Genomic DNA, 12561 nt, shown 5'->3' with positions numbered 1-12561 from the left:
CTGCATACCCCGTACATCCCCTCACAACCCATACATCCTGTACATCCCCGTACATCCCACACACCGTACATCCCCGCACACCCCGTACATCCCACACACTGCGCACACCCCGTATATCCCCGCACACCCCGTACATCCCACACACTGCACACACCCCGTATATCCCCGCACACCCCGTACATCCCACACACTGCGCATACCCCGTACATCCCGCATACCCTGTACATCCCACACACCGTGCATACCCCGTACATCCTAACACACCCCACACATCCTGTACATCCCCGTACATCCCACACACCGTACATCCCCGCACACCCGTACATCCCACACACTGCGCATACCCCGTACATCCCACATACCCTGTACATCCCCCACACCGTGCATACCCCGTACATCTCACACACCCCTTACATCCCCACACACCCTGTACATCCCACACACCGCGCTTACCCTGTACATCCACGCACACCCCGTACATCCCACACACTGCGCTTACCCCGTACATCCCACACACCGTGCTGGCCCCCTACATCCCCGCACACCCTGTACATCCCACACACCGCGCATACCCCGTACATCCCCGCACACCCTGTACATCCCACACACCGCGCATACCCTGTACATCCCCGCACACCCCGTACATTCCACACACCGCGCATACCCCATACATCCCTGCACACCCCGTACATCCCCGCACACCCCGTACATTCCACACACCGCGCATACCCCATACATCCCCGCACACCACGTACATGCCACACACTGCGCACAACCCAAACACCCTGTACTGCAAGCAGATATACTGATCTGCAGGAGACCTGCATGGCACCAGTGATCTACTGATTGCTGGTGCAATACTTTCCAGGTTCCTGCAGACAAAAATAATAAATGCACATTTTTTTACCTGCAATAATAAATGCACATTTTTTTTATTATTTTTGTCAAAAAAGGCGAATTTAACCTTTAAATTTTTTTTTTTCCAGCAAGAACTCATCTCTGTGGTCTTTAATAAACTCTCCAGTATCCTCCCAACTATAGAAGTTACACTAACAGGTCTATAATTACTTGGTAAAGATTTTGACCCCTTTTTAAATATTGGCCCCACATTGGCCTTACACCAATCCAGGGGTACTATGCCAGTCATTAAAGGGTCCCTAAAAATGAGAAACAATGGCTTTGAAATGACAGAGCTCAATTCTTTAAGGCCCCGTGGGTGTATGTCATCTGGTCCAGGGGCTTTATTCACCTTTATACTGTCTAAATATTTCTGGATAGAGATGGGCTTCACGTTCATGTTGAACCTAAGTTCCACTTCAACATGGGCCAACGGTACAGGCGTCCAGTGGGCTACTCACCTGCCACGCCCCACAATGCACTGCAGCCTGACAGGACATTGTGACTGGTCAAGGCAATGCACTTGACCATAGGTCAGGTGTAACGCTTTGACCAATCACAGCACGTGATGACTTCACAAGGGGCCGAGGTGAACTCCGCCCCCTTGTGATGCCATGATAGTATTTAAGAACTGTCATCGGGGGCTAAGCTGTAAGACGGCGGGAGCCCTCATCGCGAGTGCATCACTTTCTTTTTTCGGACGTGGGCATCGTGATTGACATTGGATCTACTTTCGGGGACTTTTTTATTTTTAATAAAGGATTTGTCAAAGACTGTCTCCTGTCTTTTTTTACACTACACTTTTTTTTTGTGAATGGGTAGCGCATACTCATTCACATAGGGGGGGGGGGACAGGATCTGGGGGCCTTTGTGCTAAAGGGAGCTTCCAGATACCAATAAGCCCCCCCCCCCGCAGACCCCCACAACCACAGGCCACAGTTGTGGGGAAGAGGCCCTTGTCCTCACCCCGAAGCATTCCCCCCATGTTTAGGGCATGTGGCCTGGTATGGTTTAGGAGGGGGGAGCACTGGCTCATTTTACATTTTGGCATGGGGGTTCCCCTCAAAATCCATACCAGACCCGACTTCATAATAGAACTCATGGCGGATTGTAGTAACTGAGCGGAATCATACCACATCCTCAGGTGCCGTAAGATACCGATCAGTAAATTGTTTGGTTTGTGTTCGAAGTTTGCGATTGAACATTCTGTAGGTTCGGATGTTCGACCAGAGAACCGAACAGGGGGGTGTCCAGCCCATCACTATTTCTGGACCATCAGTTGTGAGCCAATGTGGATCATCTGGAGCTGTGTCAGTACCACGCCCATTATGGACAAGAGCCCCCCCCATGCTCCTTTGTATACACAGAGCTGAAGAAGGGATTCCATACATTGGCCTTCTCTTTGTCCCCAGTCACCCCTTCTAGATGATTCTGTAAAGGGCCCACATGCTCGGACCGAACCTTTCTACTATGAATATATTTGATGAATGTTTGGGGGGTTTAGCCCGCCATCTTTTGCAATGTGTAGCTCATTTTGAATTTTTGTGGCCTTCATTTCATTTTTACAAATTCTGTTATATTCCTTGTAGTGATGATAATGTTTCTTCATTTTTAAAAGCTCTTTTATTATTTATAGCTATTAAGTAATATTTACTAACATGACACAAAATATTACTGACAGACTTTACTGCCACAACACATAAAATTTACTGACAGAGTCACATTTTTACAGACCGTTCACGTCAAACACAAGTCATCGCTGGCACAGCTGTCAGACAGCCGGGAGCCAGCATTGGGAGCAGAGCTGGTATGTTCTCCCCCTTGGGTAGCGGCGGCAGCGGGCATCGTAATTGATGTTCAAATCTACTTTGAGGAACATTTTTTTTAATTTTAAATAAATGACTTGTCAAAGACTGTCTTCTGGCTTTTTTTTTTTTTTTTCCACACTACTTTTTTTTTTTTTTTTTTTTTTAATGAATGGGTTGCAGTACCATATACTCATTCACATGGGGTGGGTGGGAATTGGGGGCCCCCCCAGATGGTTCATGAGGAGGGGGGGGGCAATCCCCTTACCTGCCAGGCCACATAATCGGATAGGGGTCTGGTAGGGATTTTGGGGGGGAACCCCCATGCTTTTTTGAAATATTGGTGTGGAGATTCCCCTCAAAATCCATACCACACCCAAAGGGCTTGCTATGGATGGGAGGGGGGAACCCCATGCCATTTTGGAGAAAAAAAAAAATATTTTACTTGTCGGATTATGCTGAGAATTCTTTTTACATTCAGCTGTCAGCAGGGAACCCCACTGACAGCCGAGACATGAATGAATGTTTCACTAGTAAAATACCGCGTGACCTAATAATACAACTAATAGAACTGCCGTATTTTAGTAACCGAGCGGCCAAATTTGTTTTGTAAGGTGAATTAGTTCACATAGTTGTATTTCAACTGTGTATTCAGCAGTTCCCATATAATTTACCTGGTAAATGAAGAGTAAGGCTACGTTCACACTAGCGTTGTGTGCAGGCGGCAGAGAGGCGTTTTTACTGCTTCCCAAACGCCTCTGCCAATTCTACACATTGTGCTGTTCTAACGAGAGGTTGAGTCAGGAGGCGTTGAAGCCTCCTATTCTAGTCTATGGTGCCGCTCCGCAAACGCCCGGCTTTTGCGGTGCGGTTGCGGAGCGGTAACACCATTCAAACTGCATTATAGGCATTTGTAACGCTCGGCAAACGCCTAGCAACCAATGCTAAACCGCACATGTGGCATTTGCAGAGTGTTAAAAAACCCTCCGCAAACGCCGGACCAATGCTTGCCAAACGCTATAGGGGCGTTTGGCAAGCGTTGGTGAAACAGCCAAATGTGAACGAGCCCTAACCCTCTTGTTTTTGGATTTGAGTGCTTTCTGTTTTAGGGAGGCAATGCTGTACTCATAGATTGAATAAACTCAAACTTTTGCAAAATAACCTTAGACTTTTTTTTTTTTTTTAAATAACACACCAGTTGATAGAAAAAAACTTTTATTTAGAAAACATTTTATGTAATATGTGCAAGATAAAAAAAAAAAAAACAAAACAAAAAAAAAAACCACAAACTTACTTTTGTCGCACAGAAAATGGGAATTAGCACAAAATATTGGTCCTCCTGTCCAGTGGCCCCTATTTTATCTCTAGAGCCCTCTTCTCCATAGGTAGCCCATAGATGAGTCAATTCCCCCACCCCCATTCAGCCAGCTGGGTTGAACAAAAAAAAAAAAAAAAGTTTTTTTTGATTCCCCCATCCACACATTCAATGTTAATGGGGTAATCCTCCCCCCTGAACTATTGTACTCTGATAGAGGGGAGATTTACACGGTCAGAATACACTGATTAGCATTGCAGGCTATAGCTTCAGTGCTGATAAAGTGGGGAAAATTTTGACAAAGCAGATCGGTAGATCGAGTTCTGTGCAACCACAGTGCCATACGTAGATCGAAATTTGGCTGGTTCCTTCTAAACTGGCCAAATTTCAATCTATGTATGGCCAGCTTTAGTAAATGCCACTAGACCTCCAGAACCACTCCAGAGAGTGGAGTGTTATCTCCAGAACCATTTTCTCCTTGGTCCTTTCCCAATCAGTCCGGTGTTCTCTCCTTATCTCCAAACCCATTTTATCCTCGGTTATTTCTAAACAGTCCTGTGTCATCTCCAGAAACCTCTCCTTGGTCCTTTAAAATCAGTGCTGTATCATCTCCAGAAAACTCTCCTTGGTCCTTTCCAGTCTGTCCAACATCTCCAGAACCATGTTCTTCTATGACTTCCTTATTGGTAACTTATAGTAAAGAAAAAAAAAAAGTTATTAAATTTTGAGGAAAATTCTTGACACACATTTTCATGTTTGGTAATAAAATTGAAATGCTGCAGTCATCTTCTTTACAGCAGCTCCACAAGAGGAACTTTTTTTCTGGTACTTAATGGGCAAAAAGGAAGCCACTGGTTCCCGATCTATAAAATGTTACAGCACTACACCGCTTTAATAAATAGAAAGTACACACACTATAGTGATTTTACTTTTTACACAGGATACCTAGGGTGGGGTTCCTCTGCTGGTAACAGTTCTGGACATGCATGCCTTTGTGTAACTTACAGGGATTTGTTAGGTCACAGTCATCATTAGCGCAGATGGGTTTTTCCACGGGAGATACTGAAAGGAAAGGACAGAATATTAAGATAACGGAAGACTCTGGATATCATATTGCTGGTTGAGTTAAAAATACACAGTTGAGAAAATTAAAAAAAAGATATATTTTTTTTTACAACTTCCACTAAAATGAAATATGGCTGCTAGAAACACGCAGACTTATCCAATGAAGAGTGCATGGGGAAGTGTGCCGAGTGCAGTACACCCATAGGGGGCGATTTACTAAAAGTGGAGAGTGGAAAGTCTTGGGAGGCTCTGCATAGGGACCAATCAGCTTCCAGGTTTTATTACCAAAGCTGGATTGGAAAATCTGATGTTAGAAGCGGATTGGCTGTCATGCACAGCTGCACCAGATTCAGAGTGCTCCAGTTTTAGTAAATCCCCCCAAAATAAACCAATCAGAGCTCACTTTACTGCAGTCACATGAATGAATGGGGGATCATCTGCCAAGGAGTTTTCAGACAGGCTGCACAGTGCCCATGTGTATGAAGGGGGACAGGAACACTTATTTGAAGAGTGATATGTAATGTGCCAGGGAGGCTGGGATACAATACATGGGGGATTTTGGTGTCCGTTTAAGAAAGAGAAAAGCCGAGATCCTGAAGATCACATCTGATCTCTCAGGTGTGCCAGTTTATGAAGCTGTGGTGAAGAGCCGAGAACATTTTCTTCACTTCTCATCACAGGACACACCGTTTTGTCGTTCACTTTTACAGAGATGGCCAGTTTATGATGGTGAGATCTAAAGACCTCGCTGGGCATTTCTTTAAAATATCTCCATCCCACATTCTCCAGCCCAGAGCTGGAGAATCTTGGGTGTCCTTTTATGACACAGAGAATAGCTGCGATTTAACGGATTGCAGCTATTCTCTGGTCATTCACAGTTTATAACACTCAGGAGAACATGTTCAGCTCTTCACTGGCGATCTGTGTTCTCCCTCCAGATTCTCCAGCCCAGAGCTGGAGAATCGGAGGGACCGCAAACTAAGCAGAGATAATTTACCTCCGCTTAGTAAACTGATCTTTTACTGTAATATCGCGAGGTTATAGTAAAATGAGCCGTTTTCCAGAGTTTGGAGACCGTTCTCCCTTCATTTGGAGAACTGATCTACATATGCTTCATAAACTGCATTCACAGGAGAACTGTGTTCTCCGAGAATGCCGGAGAACTGAGCAGCGATCTATTACCGCTGGTTCATAAAAGGACACCTTTGTGAGAAACATGCTGTGATGTGAGGAAGAAGGCTTCTTTCTTAATATCAGCACCAGTGGGGTTAAACAGTGATATAAATTATAACTAATATTATATATATATATATATATATATATATATATATATAAAACACACACACACACAGTATAGTTTTATTGTCGTTTTTTGGTTGAGTTGACATTTTTATGTGCATTTTGGTGCTTTAACATGTATTTTGGCTCACTCTTTACTTCCGTTTTTCTTTGTGTTCTGGAAACGCATGCAAAATGCATGTCATGTTTGTTGTGCTATTATTTGTAATGGCACCCAAAAGTGGCTAGCAGATGTGCAGTTTGACAAAATGAGCATAAAACCAAATTAAAATGCACTTTAAAAAAGTGCCAAAATGTGCTTTACAAACCACACCAAAATGCATGTTAAAATAACCTGTGCCAAAATGTGTGTGAAAGCTCCTAAATGTGTGTTTAGAATAGTGCCAAAATGCACATTTAAAAAACCCGCATCAAAATGAGTGTTATAAAAAAAACCAGCATGTTAAAAAGCAGCAAAATGAACGCAAGGAATGCTAAAATGCGCAATAAAATTACACATTTAAAGAATGTGCCAAAATGTGCGTTAAAAAATACCAATGGTCATTGCTTATTATTTTCATGTAATTACATGGTCTATTTAACTTTGGTTTCACTGTTTAAACTCAGGTGATCTGTAATCACACAAGTCTCTCAGGAGATCACACAAGTCTCTCAGGAGATCACACAAGTCTCTCAGGAGATCACACAAGTCTCTCAGGAGATCACACAAGTCTCTCAGGAGATCACACAAGTCTCTCAGGAGATCACACAAGTCTCTCAGGAGATCACACAAGTCTCTCAGGAGATCACACAAGTCTCTCAGGAGATCACACAAGTCTCTCAGGAGATCACACAAGTCTCTCAGGAGATCACACAAGTCTCTCAGGAGATCACACAAGTCTCTCAGGAGATCACACAAGTCTCTCAGGAGATCACACAAGTCTCTCAGGAGATCACACAAGTCTCTCAGGAGATCACACAAGTCTCTCAGGAGATCACACAAGTCTCTCAGGAGATCACACAAGTCTCTCAGGAGATCACACAAGTCTCTCAGGAGATCACACAATTCTCTCAGGAGATCACACAAGTCTCTCAGGAGATCACACAAGTCTCTCAGGAGATCACACAATTCTCTCAGGAGATCACACAATTCTCTCCGGAGATCACATGCAGCCCCTTCCCCTTCTACATAGATCTCAGCTGTTCTCAGGAGGAAACACTTCTCTCTTCTCCTTTTGAGAACAAATGCTCTCCGCTTCCTAAACAAGGGGACAGAGGAGAAGATTTTTCCCTGAGAACTGAAATGAGATAAATTATCTCCGCTTAATAAATGTAAGACTTAGGTGTCCGTTTATGAACCAGCAGTAATAGATCGCTGCTCAGTTCTCCGGCATTCTGAGAGAACACATTTCTCCTGTGAATGCCGTTTATGAAGCATATGTAGATCAGTTCTCCATACGAAGGGAGAACGGTCTACAAACGCTGGAAAACGGCTGATTTTACTATAATCTCGCGAGATTACAGTAAAAGATCAGTTTACTAAGCAGAGGTAAATTATCTCTGCTTAGTTTGCGGTCCCTCCGATTCTCCAGCTCTGGGCTGGAGAATCTGGAGGGAGAACACAGATCGCCAGTGAAGAGCTGAACATGTTCTCCTGAGTGCTATAAACTGTGAATGACCAGAGAATAGCTGAGATCCTCTGAATCCCAACTATTGTCTGTGTCATAAAAGGAAACCTAATGCAGGCCATAGATGGGTCGAAAATCGGCCGATTTTTTGGCCGAAAATAAAATCGCCTGATTTTTGGATTGTTAGTGGGCTAATTGTTCGGCCGTTTTTCGGTATTTTGGCAGATTTTTTTTATCGGTAAAGTTGGGGAAAAAAAAAAAAAAACGTCCGATATTTGCGGCAATGATGGGCAAATCGGCCGATCTTTTTACCGATAAAAAAAATCTGTGCATGAGCAGTGACCTGCAAGAGGAAGACAAAAAGAAGAAGAGGATGAAGAAGAGGAGGAGGATGAAGAAGAGGAGGAGGAGGAGGGAGGATGAAGGGGAGGAGGGAGGATGAAGAGGAGGAGGGAGGATGAAGAGGAGGAGGGAGGATGAAGAGGAGGAATTCCAGTCCAGCAAAAAATGTCCCTGCAGAGAGCTCCGCTATTTCTTTGACAGTTCCTTGACATTTATAGCGGTTGCAACAATGTATCTATTTGTTTCTGAATAAAAACATCTGTATCCTAAATGGATACAAATACATTGTTGCAACCGCTATAAATGTCAAGGAACTGTCAAAGAAATAGCGGAGCTCTCTGCAGGGACACTTTTTGCCGGCTGTAGACGGGATGAAAATCGGCCGATTTTTTTTTACCGTTGCTGGTAACGTCGGCCACTTAAACGACCGATTTTTCGTTCTTTAACAAAAAAAAAAAACGTCCGATTTTCGACCCATCTATGGCCTGCATAAGTTTGAAAATGGTCAATGAAGGCGGAACTATCCCTTTAAATTGGAAATAGTTTAAGAAGTCTTAAGGGTGGAGTAACACGGCCACAGGTGATACATAATAGACAAATCTGCATTCTAGAACTTCTTAAATTAAAGTAGAACTAAAGGCATTTAAAAATAAAAAAAACAGCTTGAATTAAAAAAAAAATAAAAAATTGTCAGTGCATAAATGTACCATAAACATATGTAACCTTACATCAAATGAAGCTCACTTGTATAATTTATATATAAATGAGGTTCACATGATATAAGGTTACATACACATTTATGGTATATTTGAGGGCTGCATTATTTGGTTTTATTTTTTTTCTACATATAAAAACCTGACAGGGGTTCTAATCCCTCTCCACTTTATCCAAAACTAAAAAAAAAAAAAAAAAAGTTGCCATTAATTTTACTTAAAGGAAAGAAAAAGAAGAAACATGAACTACACAGGATTATAGTAACTTCAATGTAATTAAAATCCCCACAATTATATGTAGGAGAAGTAATTGTATTAATATTACATTGCAATAAGTATCTATATAGAGAGAAGTAATAAAAAACAGATCAAAGTGAGAGATAAAATAGGGAATACATATGAATCCAAATTCACCATTTCATTTGCTACGCTGTGAACAATAATACAGAAGAGATGGAAGAGAAGTGGATTTACCTGGCCGACATAAACCTTGAGAGATGCATCAAAGAGCAATGATCAGCAAGACCTTCATCCTGATGACAAGCTGTGAGTTCAGGTAATGGGTATGAGAGCAGAAGGTGATGAGGGTCTTTATATAGGACAGACCACCTCTGCATTATCTGGGCGGGTTTAAAGTAAACAATGAAGTCTCCTCCCTGATATTTGCATTTAGATAGCAAACCCTAATATTAAAAAAAAGGTTGTTTTACAAATTGGGACCCAGTGTGTGTGGGGGAGGGGCTGATATTACTTTCTGTTGATACCAACTTTATTTTTACTTTATTGATATATATTTTTTCAAAATAAATTTAAAAAAGATTAAATATTTTAAATTCTGCTGATTCTGATCATATAAAAATGTAAAAGACAGGGCATATTTATAAGATTTTTTTTAAAATAAAACAATACAAAATGTGCCTTTTTTTTAACCAGTTATGATGAAAATATATGGTGTAGAAACAATGGTGTATATATTACATTTTATTTGTGAAGCTTTTTCTCCCCACACTATGACTTTAAATTACATACTTTTTTATTTTATTTTACAAATGATTAAAAAAAGCAATTTTCTGTTGATTTTGACCACTTAAAAAATGTAAAACACAAGGCACTGTGGGTTTATTTTTGTAAAATATTAGATTTTATTTACATAGCTTTTTTTCTCACACTATGGCTTTAAATGAAATCCATTTTTTTTAAATGAAAAAAAAAATGGTGAAAATGATAAAAAAAACTAATTTCTGTTGATTTCGACCGCATAAAAAATGTAAAAAAACAAAGCACGGTGTTTTTATAAATAATTGTATTAATTTGTCTGGAATAAAAACAATATTGCCGGCTTTTTTCAAGTTATGGAGAAAACATATGATGTAGAAATTATTATGAATATGCCGTATTATATTTTATTTACAAAGCTTTTTGCCTTCGCCATGACTTTAAATGATATACTTTATTTATTCTTTTTTTTAGAAATTAGAAAATATGGTAAAAATTAGGAAAAAAAACAGTTTTCTGCTGATTTTGACCACATAAAAATGTAAAAGGTAAAGCACAGTGTTTTTTTTTCCTGATTTTTTTTATTTTGTCTGGAATAAAATAATATGAAATTTGCCTGTTTTTTTTTTTCAAATTTGTGGGAAAACATATTTATTTTATTACAGGTGCTTATATAGTGCTGTCAATTTATGCAGCTCTTTACACACATATATATATATATATTGTACATTCACATCTGTCCCTAACCCTCAAGGGATGTACAATCTAATGCAGGATATAGATGGGTCGAAAATCGGCCGATTTTTAGGCCGAAAATAAAATTGGGCGATTTTCGGATCGTTAGTGGGCTATTTGTTCGGCCGTTTTTCGGTATTTTGTCAGATTTTTTTTATCGGTAAAGTTGGAAAAAAATCGTCCGATTTTGCCGATCGGCCGATTTTCGCGATTTTACCGATAAAAAAATCTGCGCATGAGCAGTGACCTGCAAGAGGAAGACAAAAAGAAGAAAAAGAAGAAGAGGAAGAAGAAGAGGATGAAGAAGAGGATGATGATGATGACGATGATGAAGAAGAGGATGATGATGAAGAAGAAGAGGCTGATGATGAAGAAGAAGAAGAGGATGATGATGAAGAAGAGGAAGAGGATGATGATGAAGAAGAAGAGGATGATGATGATGAAGAAGAACAAGAGGATGATGATGATGATGATGAAGAAGAAGAAGAAGAAGAAGAAGAAGAAGAAGAAGAGGATGATGATGAAGAAGAAGAAGAGGATGATGATGATGATGAAGAAGAAAAGGATGAAGAAGAAGAAGAGGGTGATGATGAAGAAGAAGAAGAAGAAGAAGAGGATGATGATGATGAAGAAGAAGAGGATGATGATGAAGAATAATAATAATAAGAAGAGGATGATGATGATGAAGAAGAAGAGGATGATGATGATGAAGAAGAAGAAGAAGGATGAAAAATAAGAGGAATTCCAGTCCGGCAAAAAGTGTCCCTGCAGAGAGCTCCGCTATTTCTTTGACAGTTCCTTGACATTTATAGCGGTTGCAACAATGTATCTATTTGTTTCCGAATAAAAACATCTGTATCCTAAATGGATACAAATAGATACATTGTTGCAACCGCTATAAATGTCAAGGAACTGTCAAAGAAATAGCGGAGCTCTCTGCAGGGACACTTTTTGCCGGCTGCAGACGGGATGAAAATTGGCCAATTTTTTTTACCATTGCTGGTAACGTCGGCCGCTTGAACGACCGATTTTTCGTTTTTTTAAATTAAAAATTTGCTGTTTTTCTCCCCGTCTATGCCCTGCATAAGGTCCCTAACTTACATTCATACATATACATACTAGGGACAATTCAGACAGGATCCAATTAACCTACCAGCATGTCTTTTGGAGTGTGGGAGGAAACTGGAGTACCTTGAGGAAACCTATGCAGGCACAGGGAGAACATGCAATATTTATTTCAGGTACTTATATAGTGCTGTCAATTTACACAGCGCTTTACATATACATTGTACATTCACATCAGTCCCTAAACCTCAAGGGGTGTACAATCTAAGGTCCCTAACTCACACATACTAGGGCCAATTTGGGCAAGATCCAATTTACCTTCCAGCATGTCTTTTGGAGTGTGGGAGGAAACCCACACAGAGACAGGGAGAACATGCAAACTCCAGGCAGGTGGTGCCGTAGTTGGGATTTGAACCAAAGACCCGAGTACTGCCAGGTGGAAGTGCGGACCACTTAGCCACTGTGCTGCCCCATTCTTCATGGCATAGATTCAACAAAATGTTGGAAACATTCCTCAGAGATTTTGATCCATATTGATATGAGTTACTTTTATGAACACTTTGGAGGAGTACCCCTGAAGCGAAGGAATGGGAAGAGTCTGATTCCATAAAGTAGCCTATCATATGAATACTCCCAGAGGATTGGAGTGTTTTATATATGTTTAAAGGTAATGCATTATAGATTATTTCTTTTTTTTGAGGTTTTCGTGGAATAATTAGGAT

This window comes from Staurois parvus, unplaced genomic scaffold (genome assembly GCF_062004578.1).
Source record: "Staurois parvus isolate SC_StPar_1 unplaced genomic scaffold, SC_StPar_1.0 ptg000691l, whole genome shotgun sequence".
NCBI classification, from domain to species: Eukaryota; Metazoa; Chordata; class Amphibia; order Anura; family Ranidae; genus Staurois; species Staurois parvus.
This window is presented reverse-complemented; position numbering follows the sequence as displayed.